Source organism: Vicugna pacos, chromosome 2, assembly GCF_048564905.1.
Source record: "Vicugna pacos chromosome 2, VicPac4, whole genome shotgun sequence".
Taxonomy (NCBI): Eukaryota; Metazoa; Chordata; class Mammalia; order Artiodactyla; family Camelidae; genus Vicugna; species Vicugna pacos.
Window position 1 is genome coordinate 63,332,501 of NC_132988.1, and position 11,679 is coordinate 63,344,179.

Genomic DNA, 11,679 nt, shown 5'->3' on the forward strand with positions numbered 1-11,679 from the left:
ATATATACGTGTATGTATACATATATGTACATGTACATACATAAACATATTTATTCTAAAACAGCATGCACTGAAACATCTGCTTAGATGAAGATAATTATGTAAATGATATTTACATAGTGCTTTTATGTTTTTCAAAATAATTATAATTTAAATTTTGAACTACAAAATAGGAAGGTAACAGGGCAAATATTTTTGTGTTCATAATACAGACTGGGAAAACTGACAGCCTGAGAATTTGTCTCTGGTTCTTCAAAACCACCGCAGTAATTGAATGCAGTACTTCCAGCTCTAAGTTAACACGATACTTAGTACAGTACCTAACACAGAGTAGATGTTCATTTCTTTTACAGTAATGAGAAATATATTTAATGTTAAAAATTTCAAGTAGTATATTGAATTAAAATTATAACATGAAGAATGTAGTTTAGTAACATTAATTATGTAGTAACATTATTATGTAGATGTGAAGGCATTTATCTTGTTCTTGGCCCAAAATAGATAAATGGCCATAGATCACTGCTTAATAAATATAATTAGAGATAAAGAGTGGGCAAACAGAAGTGGGGGTCACCTGCCCCACTAGAAAGTCAAAATCTCTTGCTTAGTTCCTAGGTGTAAGCCAGTTCTCAGACCCAGAAATCATGGATTGAACAGCAATGGTCTCCTTACCCGCCCCACCCTCCCCAAAAAAGGACTTATCACCACTTATTTGGGTAATCATACACTAGGAGATGGGGAATAATAGATGTTTAGAGGACTCTTGGATGCAGGATCTGAGTGGACACTGGTATTTGGGATCCAGAGTGTTGTCATTGGCCCACCGTTAGAGGAGGAACATATGTGATCAGGTAATAAAACGAGCTCAGGTCCATCTCACAGTGCATCCACTGGATCACTCTTGGCCCAGCCTATGCTCGTTTCCCTGGGACTTTTAAGGATATTCTTAGCTGTTGGCACAACTCTCATTCTTCTTCCTTGGCCTGTAGAGTAAGGGCTAGAAGGAAAGGACTAGATGTCTTGAAAGTTACCCTTTCCTCAAGATAGTAATTTGAAAAGCACTGGCATTCACTAACCAGCAGGGAGATGGGGCCAACTCTGCGTGGCAATGATACCCTCAAGCTTCCCTGTGGGATCGGATTGAATCTAGTCTCCAGCTGAGACCACATTCATTCTATGCTTTTTCCTCTGCTCTTTCCACTTTGAGTTCTCCCTTTCTCCTGAGAACACTTGCCCAGTGAGATATTTGACATTAATTCCAGACTTTGGCTCTTCTTTAGGGAACCTATAATATATGAAATAGCACCTTCCACTCTCTTCCACCTTTTGTCTTCTATCTTCTCACTGATTTTGTTTTACTTTTTACATACCTCAAAACTACTGCACATTATATTTCTAAATAAGTATTTTTAAATTTATTCAAATGAACTCCCTAATTAGAGTCTAAGCCATTTTGAGATGCTTTGTATTCTTTACTACTTTAGCCCAGACAGAATAGAGTGTAAGCAATAGTAGATACTCCAAAAAATTGTTCAATGAATGAACACATGAGTAAGGAAATGAATTTGAAATAGTTGGGTTTTCATTTACCTTTAAATTTTGTTGTTATTTAGTGGGTCATTTGCTAACATCCCTAAAAGGGAAATTTAGTAGCTCAATTTAACATATACTTTTTTCTATCCTTATTTTATATGTAGATTCAAATAGGATCAAGAAAAAATTTTAAATAAAATTAAATAAACTCATAATTAAGAATTCAGTTCTCTAAGAATTTTTATATTAATGTAAGTTTAAGCTAGTTTTAAACTAATTTTTCCATATTTATAAAATGAGTTCTTTCCTTTTTATGTTGATAACCTATATCTTGTGTGTTCTAACCTTAAGTGCTATGACGTACCTACACTTTGAAACATAGCATGTCCCTAATTGCTCCCTACTGGTTAACAGTCATTTTATAAATGGGGCAGTATAATCTTTAACTATCCCAAGATGCCATCAATCTAAAGAATGTCAATTTTTTTCACATTAAGTTTCTGAAACTTAGTTTAAGGTAGTGGATATATTTTACTATACCCTGTAAGTTATAAAACCCATATAAGTTTTGGAATTGAGTAGATTTTTTAAATCATTTTAGTCTTTATAGCAATATTAACTTATATAAAGGTTTCCTTTTTTCATTTAAACTAATTGATTATTTCACTACAGATTTTATAGTCACCTTTAAAATATAGTGAGATAACTAAAAAATGTAGCACATTAAATCAAGAAGTTGACATACACTGAGAAAAAGGAGCATTCTGAGTTTAATCTCAAGCTGTGCTGCATTTTATAAAGTCTAGAGATTTAAAATCTTGAAACAATATTATTCGGTAGGAATTTGAAGGCAACAACAACCAGAACAAAAACAAGACAATTCAATGCTTTTAAAAGTACTATGGAAAAATTATGTCCAATACAGGAGGCATTAGGAGACCTGATTATTTGTCCCAACTTTGCTTTATCTAACTATGTGATCTGAGATAGAAGGATTGTCATTGATAAAGTGATTTTATTTGATTAATGTTAAGTGAATGATAATATAAATTACTGCTATGTTTTTGCTCCACTCTGCTCTTCCCTTTAATCCCATACATGAGCCCATTTGAGTCACAAGGTCACAGTTACTCACTTGGTCATAGTTGCCAAACCAGTGAATAGAAACTGCACATGCTTGACTTTTAAGTAACGTCATGCATGAAATTAAGAGATATGGAAGAATACTTCCTGGATACTACAGACTGAGTGTTTTTAATCCCTCAAATTCATTTACTAAATCCTGACTCTAAATGGGATGGTATTGGGAGATGAGACCTTTGTGAGGTGATTAGGTCCTGGGAGAGGAGCCCTCATAAGTGGGGTTAGTGGCCTTAATAAAGAGACCCCAGAGAGCTCCTTTGCCTCTTCCACCATGTGAGCTTATGGCTGAAAGGAGCTGTCTGTGAACCAAGAAGTGGCTTTCACCAGATACTGAATTTGCTTTGACCTTGGACTTCCCAGCCTCTGGACCTTTGAGAAATAAATTTCTGTTAGTTATAAGCCACCGGTCTGTGCTATTTGTTACAGTATCCCAAACACTCTAAGGCTCCGGGTAAGTTGCTCCCACACTGGAAAAGATTACCCAACTAGAAGAGATTAAAATTCTGGGCTGGATTTTAGACTTGACAATGAAAGGAAACAAAAGTAGGCTCTAGTGAAGGAAGAGGCTCTGTACCCTAACCCCTTAACCCATGAGTGTTACCATTCAAGTTTCGGGTAATAAAACTGCCAGATAAATTTGGGCATCTGAGAGTTCAAAGGAGCCATGCTCTCCAAATTTGTCTGTAAAACTGGAAAACGGCAGCCTTGCAGGCATTCACTATGCCATTATGGCAGGAGAACAAGAGAAGATAGATGGTTATCAGAGTTGGACACAGGATAATTACAGAGCCTGGTTTTCCCAGGACAGTCCTGATTTACATCTGCTTTTCAATAGCCTTTGTCTCAGACAACATGTCCCAGTTTCAGATGATAAATTAGATGATCACTCTAGTTGTAAGTGGCAAATAGGGTTTGAAGTAGCCCTACGAAATTTCCCATAGCACTAGATTGGAAGAAGAGTGTAGCTCCTTTTTCCTGCATCCCAGTCAATTTAAGGAGGCACAACAGTTAAAAGAGGCATACACACATAGACTGCATTTAACTTGGGACACCTAGATGAATGGAAAGGGGCTTATGACCATGTAAAAATTTGTGCTACAACTGGCAGCTTAGTAAACAATACAACAAATTATTACCCCTCTCCACTAATGTCACCATGGCACTGTCCTTGGATAAATGAAGACTAAATTGACGGCTTATAACCTGAAATGACTTGATCTGAGATTGAATAAGATTATGTTTTGGGCTATGTTTTGAAACTAAGTTCAGTTATAGTTAAAAAGGAAAAGGCATATGTAGGTTGAGGACTGAGTTACTGACTACAAGTGTTTTTCAAGCTCTTCTCTGCCACATTCTATAGGTCCTCAGAGTGAGAACAGGAGCCATGGAGTATCTTGGGGGAGGAATCTGAACTCACAACCCCTGCTTTGATTCTGCTTCTACTTGTTAAAAAAATGTTTAATTAGAAAAAAGATTTTGCTACTCATATAATGATAGTAGAGTCACCTTTATTCCTCTATTTTTTTCTCACAGCCCATATCTAATACAAGTTTCACTGTTTCTGTTTTCAAAAGTCTAATCATTTCCTGCTATCCCCACTGTTAATCACCATGTTCAAAACTATTATCATCTCTCACCTGGAGTAATGTGATAACCTCCCAACTGGTTCCCTTTCACTACCTTTGTTACCTGATAGTCTATTCTCAACAAAGCAGCTGGAATAATCCTTTTAAAAAGATAAGTCAAATCAGGTCGTTTCTGTGCTCATGACTCTTCAATGGTATCCCATATCACTTATGCCCTACATGACCTGCCCCACATAGTACCTCATCTCACAAGATCCTATTTGAGCTGCTCTCTTCAATCTACTATCTCTCTGATCTCATCTTTTTCCACTCTTCTCTTACTCTCTGTTCTATTTGGCTTCTGGGCATCACTGTGTACACACACATGCTAATTATTCATCCACGTCAGGGTTTTTTTCATTTTCTGTTCACTGTGACTAGCTCACCTTCCCCCAGAGCAGGCAGTAAAGAATAAGTTTAATAACCACTAAACCCAATGATTTCTAAGAAATAATTTTTATGAGTTTAATTCTGTAATTATAAAAAGTTCATGCACTTGAATGCCTGGAATTGAACCAGATGTTCTCTTAAAATTCTCTAAAGGTGATGAACTCTGTGTTATCATTCTACAGTGTCAATTTCCAAAATGTCTATTTGTCTTCTGATAGTGGAATTTTGGACCATTGATGTCAATCCCAAATAAGTTACAAATAGCATACATTCAGCTACCAATATTTATAGGATAAGGATACCATTGCTATCTTATACCATGTAGCAAAGAATGTAATAATTGAATTTGTTGTTAAAATGTACAAACATAATTTTCACGATAATAAATTCAAAGAGTCCTGTCTTGTGTTCATTATAGTCTTTCTTGTAGTCTTCACTTAGTTAGGTGTTACTTATAAAATTAATTTTATATTCATTCCCACAGTCTTCATGTATTTAGATATTGCTTGTAAAATTAGTTTTAAGATCAAGCCAACAAATACTGTCCAAAAATGTTGAGCAGCCATGCATTATTCATAGAAATAGACACTTGAATACAAGCTTGTCAAGAGAACTGAATTCTAATGATCAAGTCAGTTACTTTCTGAGGACCCAGTTAACTTCATTTTTCTCACACGGTAGGCAGCCACTGGCCTCAATTGTCCTCATCTTCTAATTTCACACCCATATGTAATCTTGCCCCCTTGACTGTGAGATGAACTTAAATTGCCTTGTTTCTGATGAAAAGACTATGAGAAGTGATGAGTAGTCATTTTTGAAGTTGGGTTATAAAGAGTCTATGGCTTCCATCTTGGGTGCTTTCCCTCACTTTCTGTTACCTTGCCAGTTCTGGGGTGATGTCCTAGAGCAGCCCTGTGGAGGATCCCACATGAGTGAGCTTGGAAGCATATCTTCTGAGCTCTGCCAAGAGCTATGTGAATAATTGGAACATAGACCTTCTGAAGGCTAAGAGCCACGGGAGTGGACTTGGAAACAGTTCTCTCCAGTTAACCCTTGAGTGACAGCAGCCATGGCTGCTATATTGATTGCAGCCTTGGAAGAGATGCTGAGGCTCAGTTAAGCTACTGTTGAGTCTCTAACCATTAGAAACTATGATGTAATAAGTGTTTGTTATCATGTGATATCATGGGAATGTCATGCCTAGGGTATATTACCTAAGGATAACATCATTGATTACTATAAAGTTCTTTCCTCTGTCTCTTAAATCCTTCCCTGCTTTTCTAGGGATAATCAAATTGGAATATAAGAATTGTCATTCTCACTAGTCAGAGAGTAAAAATAACTAACTTGAAAAGAACTGTGATTTGACTTTGCATTGTGATAGGTCTCTTAAATAGCCAGTTGGAAATAAAATATGTTAATGTACATTAATTTTTTCCAAAACTCCAGACTTTTAAAAAGTAGATTTCCTAAATCACTTGCCCAACTTTGGTCTAAAGTAATAAAATTAAGGCAATGAAGTCAAGATGATTGCTCTAATCTGCTTGCATAAGAAAGGTCACCTAGAGGAGACTTAGTTCTGTTCAGATCTGGGCTGCCTCAAAAGGCCAGCAGCAGACAGGCTGGTCAGAAGGCAGCAGCAGCCTTGATCTCCATGACTCCTGTCCTTCCATTCCAAGCGTACACCAATGCCCTTTGAGGTAACATATTTTGATCCTTCCGGTTCATCCACATTGGGATGGTTTTAATTGGTCAGGGTCCATTGATATCAATCCATCACTTATGTCCTTGCTATATTATAGCTCCGGTACCAGGAACCTCTAGCATCAGTGATCCTTTTATTTGTACAAAAGGAGAAATCTTTCAACGTTATTTATATAACTAGCACCTCGATAGCTCAAAGCAGCAGCCTGCAGCCTCAGCTTTCTCCCAATCTTTTACAGCCTTTTATGTGTATATAGGAGCTTCAGTATTTTTATCTCTACCATTTTCTCCCAGCTAAACTTCAATGTGCATTGACATATATAGATACATGCAGAAAAATATATATGATCATAGATACATACACACAAATAGAAGAATTTTTATGTAGACCCCTTTAAAATAACTGTCATTTTTGTCTTATTAAAATGAGACAATATTAGAATACTTTATTATATAGAAAACATTTTACTACAAAAAAAATCCACTTGATGATGTAAGATTCCTTGAATATGTTCTTGGGGGTGATTATTGATAGATACACAAAACATGATCACTAAATAGTTGTTTAATATAAATGACTGGAATCTTGAAAGTGTTCCTGTATTTCTTTCTCTGTTGAACTTGTCTCTTAAATACTTCCCTAGTCTTAGCACCGTCTCCATTGGCCAATCTCATAACTTCCTTATTTCCCTCCTAGACTCTTGTCCCTATCTCATCTTCCTACATGCAGCTTTATCCTTCTATAACCATTTTCTAATTATCACCAGAATTTTTTCTAAAATGAAATCTGGTCCTGTCACTCCAATGCTTCTCTACAGTGGCTCTCTTTACCTACAAGGATAAGTCCAAACGGTTATGTTGTGTATATATGTTATTGTAATAGTTCAAAGATTTCATAACTTTTATTTTTATACCTGCTCTTCCCTCATCTAAAATGCCCCCTCTAGTTCTGTGTACTTGGCAGGTTTCTATAACTATTTAAAGAAATCAATATTTCTAGAACTGTAATGGGCAAAAAAAAAAAAAATTTTTTTTTTAAAAAACACCTTTAGTGTAGTATGGTTCTGGTACAGTAAACTACACTTATTTCAGGTATACAATTTGATGCATTTTAATAGATGTATACAGCCATGAAACCACCACCACAATCAAGATTCCTAACATTTCCATCACTCCTCAAGAGGTACAGTTTTCAAATTCCCAATTTATCTGTTCCAATCCCTTATAACCCCTGGTAACTGTAAAACTCTTTAAGGTATACATGTAACCTTTTAAACAGGCTTGTTTATAGCGTGAACCCTTATTTAAATTACTAAAGACATCTTCATTTCCTTTTGGTTCTTTGGAGAAAGCTTTAAATCATATCAGTGAACTTCAATTATAAATAGCCCTCACGCTTCTAGGAAATAAAATGAAAATATTATTAAGCAATTCTCCCATCTGAGAGACATGGGAGAGTTAGAAGAGAGCAAGGACTACAAGTGTTTAATGAAGATATGAAATGTGAAATACCTAGTTAAGTAGTTCTCAATAATAATTATGACCAACAGAGTATGATACCAATTGACATTTTATTGTGCTATAAATCTTGCATCCACTTTCCTGAATAAATATTAAAGTGTGCAGTTTAAACTATTTGCTGAAAGGACTTGCCTGATCTGAAGCTACACAAAGAAAAAACAAAAACCAAAAGCCAAACAAATAATTACTTTCGTAGTCAGAGGAACCCCTCCTAATACCTCACTTCCCTATTCAGCTAGCACAGCATAGGTTCATTTTCTTCTCCTGAGCTGGTTAAAATACACATGCACGTAGTATTTGTGAATGAATTAATCAAGAGGAGGGGTAGTGGCACATAAAGGGTGATGATTTGGAATTGTAAGAATGTCAGTCACCTGGAGGTACCACAATGACGGTATATAATGTTAAATGGATGATAATCCTAAATTACATCAGTCAAAAGATACAGTCAGATCTATAAAGTCCACGTTTATGATTGTCTTATGCAGACAAGAGCTTTGGGTTTCATTTCGACATCTTTGCTTGGCCTGTCTTCCCTAAGTGTGGCATCTCATGGCTACATTTCCATGAGCTACCCTCAAAATTACAGTGAAACAGTAAGTACTTTTTCAAAATTTGTATTAAAACATTGGACTCTTTTAGCTGGGAACTGCCATCTAAATGAATAACCCAAAGAGAAAGAGGAGAGGCACCTGCTATGTGTTTTCTAGGCCTTTTAGAAAACATGGAGGTGTTCTTTTGGCAACATACACGCAAACCTACAAGAAAGGTGATTCTGTAGACCTCAAGGCTGGGCACTGCTCAAAAGGAATAACCAACAAATGTTACCAGGGCAAAACCGGAAGAGTCCAGAGTATACTTAGCAGACTTGCTGGCAAACTGACACGTTAAGGGCAAGATTCTTGCCAAGAGGATTGATGCTCGTACAATCTATAGCAGCAGAAATAGCTTCCTGAAACTTGTGAAGGAAAATGATCAGTAAAGAAGGAAGCCGAAGAGAAAGGGACCTGGGTTCACTTGAAGCCCCAGCCTGCTCCCCGAAGAGAAGCACACTTCGTGAGAACTAGCAGGAAGGAGCCTGAGCTGCTGGAATCTGTTCCTTATGAATTCCTGGCATAATGGGTTTTAAACAAACAAAACAACCACAAACCTGGATTGTAAAAGTTGGGACTTCGTTTTCTCACTTAATTGAATAGAATGTAGTATCACTTCCCCCAAAGAAGTATTTAAAGCAAACTTTAATTGTGTTCTAGTTCATTAGGTAATGTTAAAATGTTTACTGTTAAAATGTACTGTTTGGCTTGCTAAGAAACAGTTTGAGCTAATCTCTGGTCTGCATAGAATGGTATGATTCAAACATTCTGCTGCGCTTCTGGCTGAACAAGCACCATGAAACAACAGTGTGTATTGAATGGGACAGATACAGTTTTCTTCCAATCATTTTGCTCTTCCATATTCATGGAAAACCTCCCTTGTTTGTCAGATCTGTCTATTTCCTTTTCTCATTTTTTAATTAATTTTTATTAAGATCCATTTTCCTCCCTAATCTCTTTCCTCCTGATATTACTTTAGATTGGATCAACTCCACTCTTACATTATTTACTGCTCCTGAAGGTGAGGAAGAGATAAGCAAACATAATTGGAGAGATTAAAAAGATAAACTGGAGAGCTAGAGGTAGGGCTAACGAGGCAAGAGTTATAATGGGGACCGAATTGTTGAGATACAGCTAAACATTTTTCTCTTTGAAGGAAACAAAATTTAATCTACCAATGAGTAACCTGTTCTCCCTTCTGCCTGGTGCACACTCTTCTAGATCGATGCCTGCTCAACTTTTTCTCCTAAGTTAGGACTCAGCTCACAAATCACTTCCTTTGAAAGGCTTTTCTTAATTTCCAAATATAAAATAATGCCTCTTCATCACTTCCGTCACATCACTGTTTTCATTTCTGTATGTCAGCTGAGATGCTCTGAATATATTTTATTTCATTACATGTTGTTTGTCTCCTTCAAATAAAAAGTAACTGCTGTGTGAACAAGTGTCTTGTTTTTCTTTGAACTAAGAAGAGTATCTAAAGAAAAGACATTAACAATTTTTTTACAAAGGTAATTCTTTCTTTTCGTAGAAGTTATCATTTAATTAGAGAGTGAAATAACTAGAAAAAGACTGAATAGTACAGTGCACTTTGTAGATCATCAGTCTAGGTTCAAGGATGAGAGAAATACAGAAACAACAAGGACCTACTGTATAGCACAGGGAACTATATTTGATATCTTGTAATAGCCTATTATGAAAAAGAACATCTATATATGTATAGCTGAACCACTGTGCTGTATAACAGAAACTAACACAACATTGTAAATCAACTATACTTCAATAAAGAAGAAAAAAAAAGGGTGAGAGAATTCAACATGGTTAAAAACATTTGGGGAAGACTTCATGGAGGATGTGAGTTTCATAATGGCTCCAAAGAACAAGCAAAGAGGTGAAAGGGCATTCATTCCAGGGAGGGAAACAACACACATGAAGATATTGGGGTACGAATTAACCTTAAAAGATATTAAATGGTCTATTTCATACCACCTGCTTCTAATTTCTTGATGCAAGAGTATCATTTGAAATTACCCTCCTGAATTTTGTTATAAACATGAAGCCAGATACTTAACGCCAGGCTTCCTGAAGGAATGGGGTGTAAAGGCATCACTTGTCTTTGTGCTCAAGTGTAGCACTCAATAAGCCCATGTTCAATGAGGGGCTGTCTTTCTGACAAGACAGATGAGGTAGCGACATTGTGAGCAGCGACTGTAGACTGTGTGGGCTGTGGCTTTCACAGCAGGGATTTGTCAGGCTAGTCGGGATTTCATTTGGAAAACCTTAAGCACATTTTCATGAGGGTGTCTGCATGGGCTGGCATAAGAGTTTCTCACTCTTGCCTTAGGCCAGCAGATACACACTGTCTTCTCTAACCTTTTGATTTAGAAGCCGACTGTTAATTTATTACCTTCTCCATCTGATAGAAACTCTGCCTAAGGATCATTTTATCCCACGGGGTATTTAGTTAGTTGGAAGGAAGGCAGCTAAGCAGGAAATTTTTAATACTGGGGAGGGGAAAAGTGGCACAACTGAATTTTTTTCTCATGACTACCTTGGATATTGTCTTGTGAGTTTGTGACTCTGTGTGGATGTGTGTATGTTTCTGGCATGTGTGTGTGTATGTGTGAGTGTGTGTTTTCCTGCTTCTTTTCTTCCTTTTATTGCCATATTGACAGGAATGTGCCCTTCTGGACTGTACAATGTTGAAATAGAAAGCAATCCGTTTTGAAACGGCTGTTTTAAAGAAGAATTGACTGACAGAGATGGAAACCACTAGTAAGAAAGAAAAAGGGCATACAGACAGTAAATGACTAGAGACCTGAGTGTTAACCTAGAAATGTTGAGAAACACACATGACAAGAAGGTTTTGATTTACTAAATTTACTAAATTAACAAGGAAAATTGCCTTAATTGGAGGCATCGTATTCTTAATTTCTAGTGAGACCGTATCTACAACCAAAGACTACAGCTGATGGATAGAGGCGGAGGGCGCCATTGTATTCAAAACAGATCATCTTATCTTTGAAAGTTTCTATAGTTATGAGTGACATTTTTGTGGCCATTAGTGATGTCAAAATTTCTATAAAACACTGCTATAAAGTATGATGATAAACTGAATATTGAGTTCATAGTTATTTAAAATGTTTTCTTGACACGTATGTAATTAATCT

General features: G+C 36.5%; 1 pseudogene; it reads left to right on the plus strand.

The window, feature by feature from the left end:
* The first annotated feature begins 8,576 nt into the window (after nt 1–8,576).
* LOC102544255 (large ribosomal subunit protein eL21-like) lies at nt 8,577–9,035 on the plus strand (annotated as a pseudogene).
* Nucleotides 9,036–11,679: the final 2,644 nt, after the last annotated feature.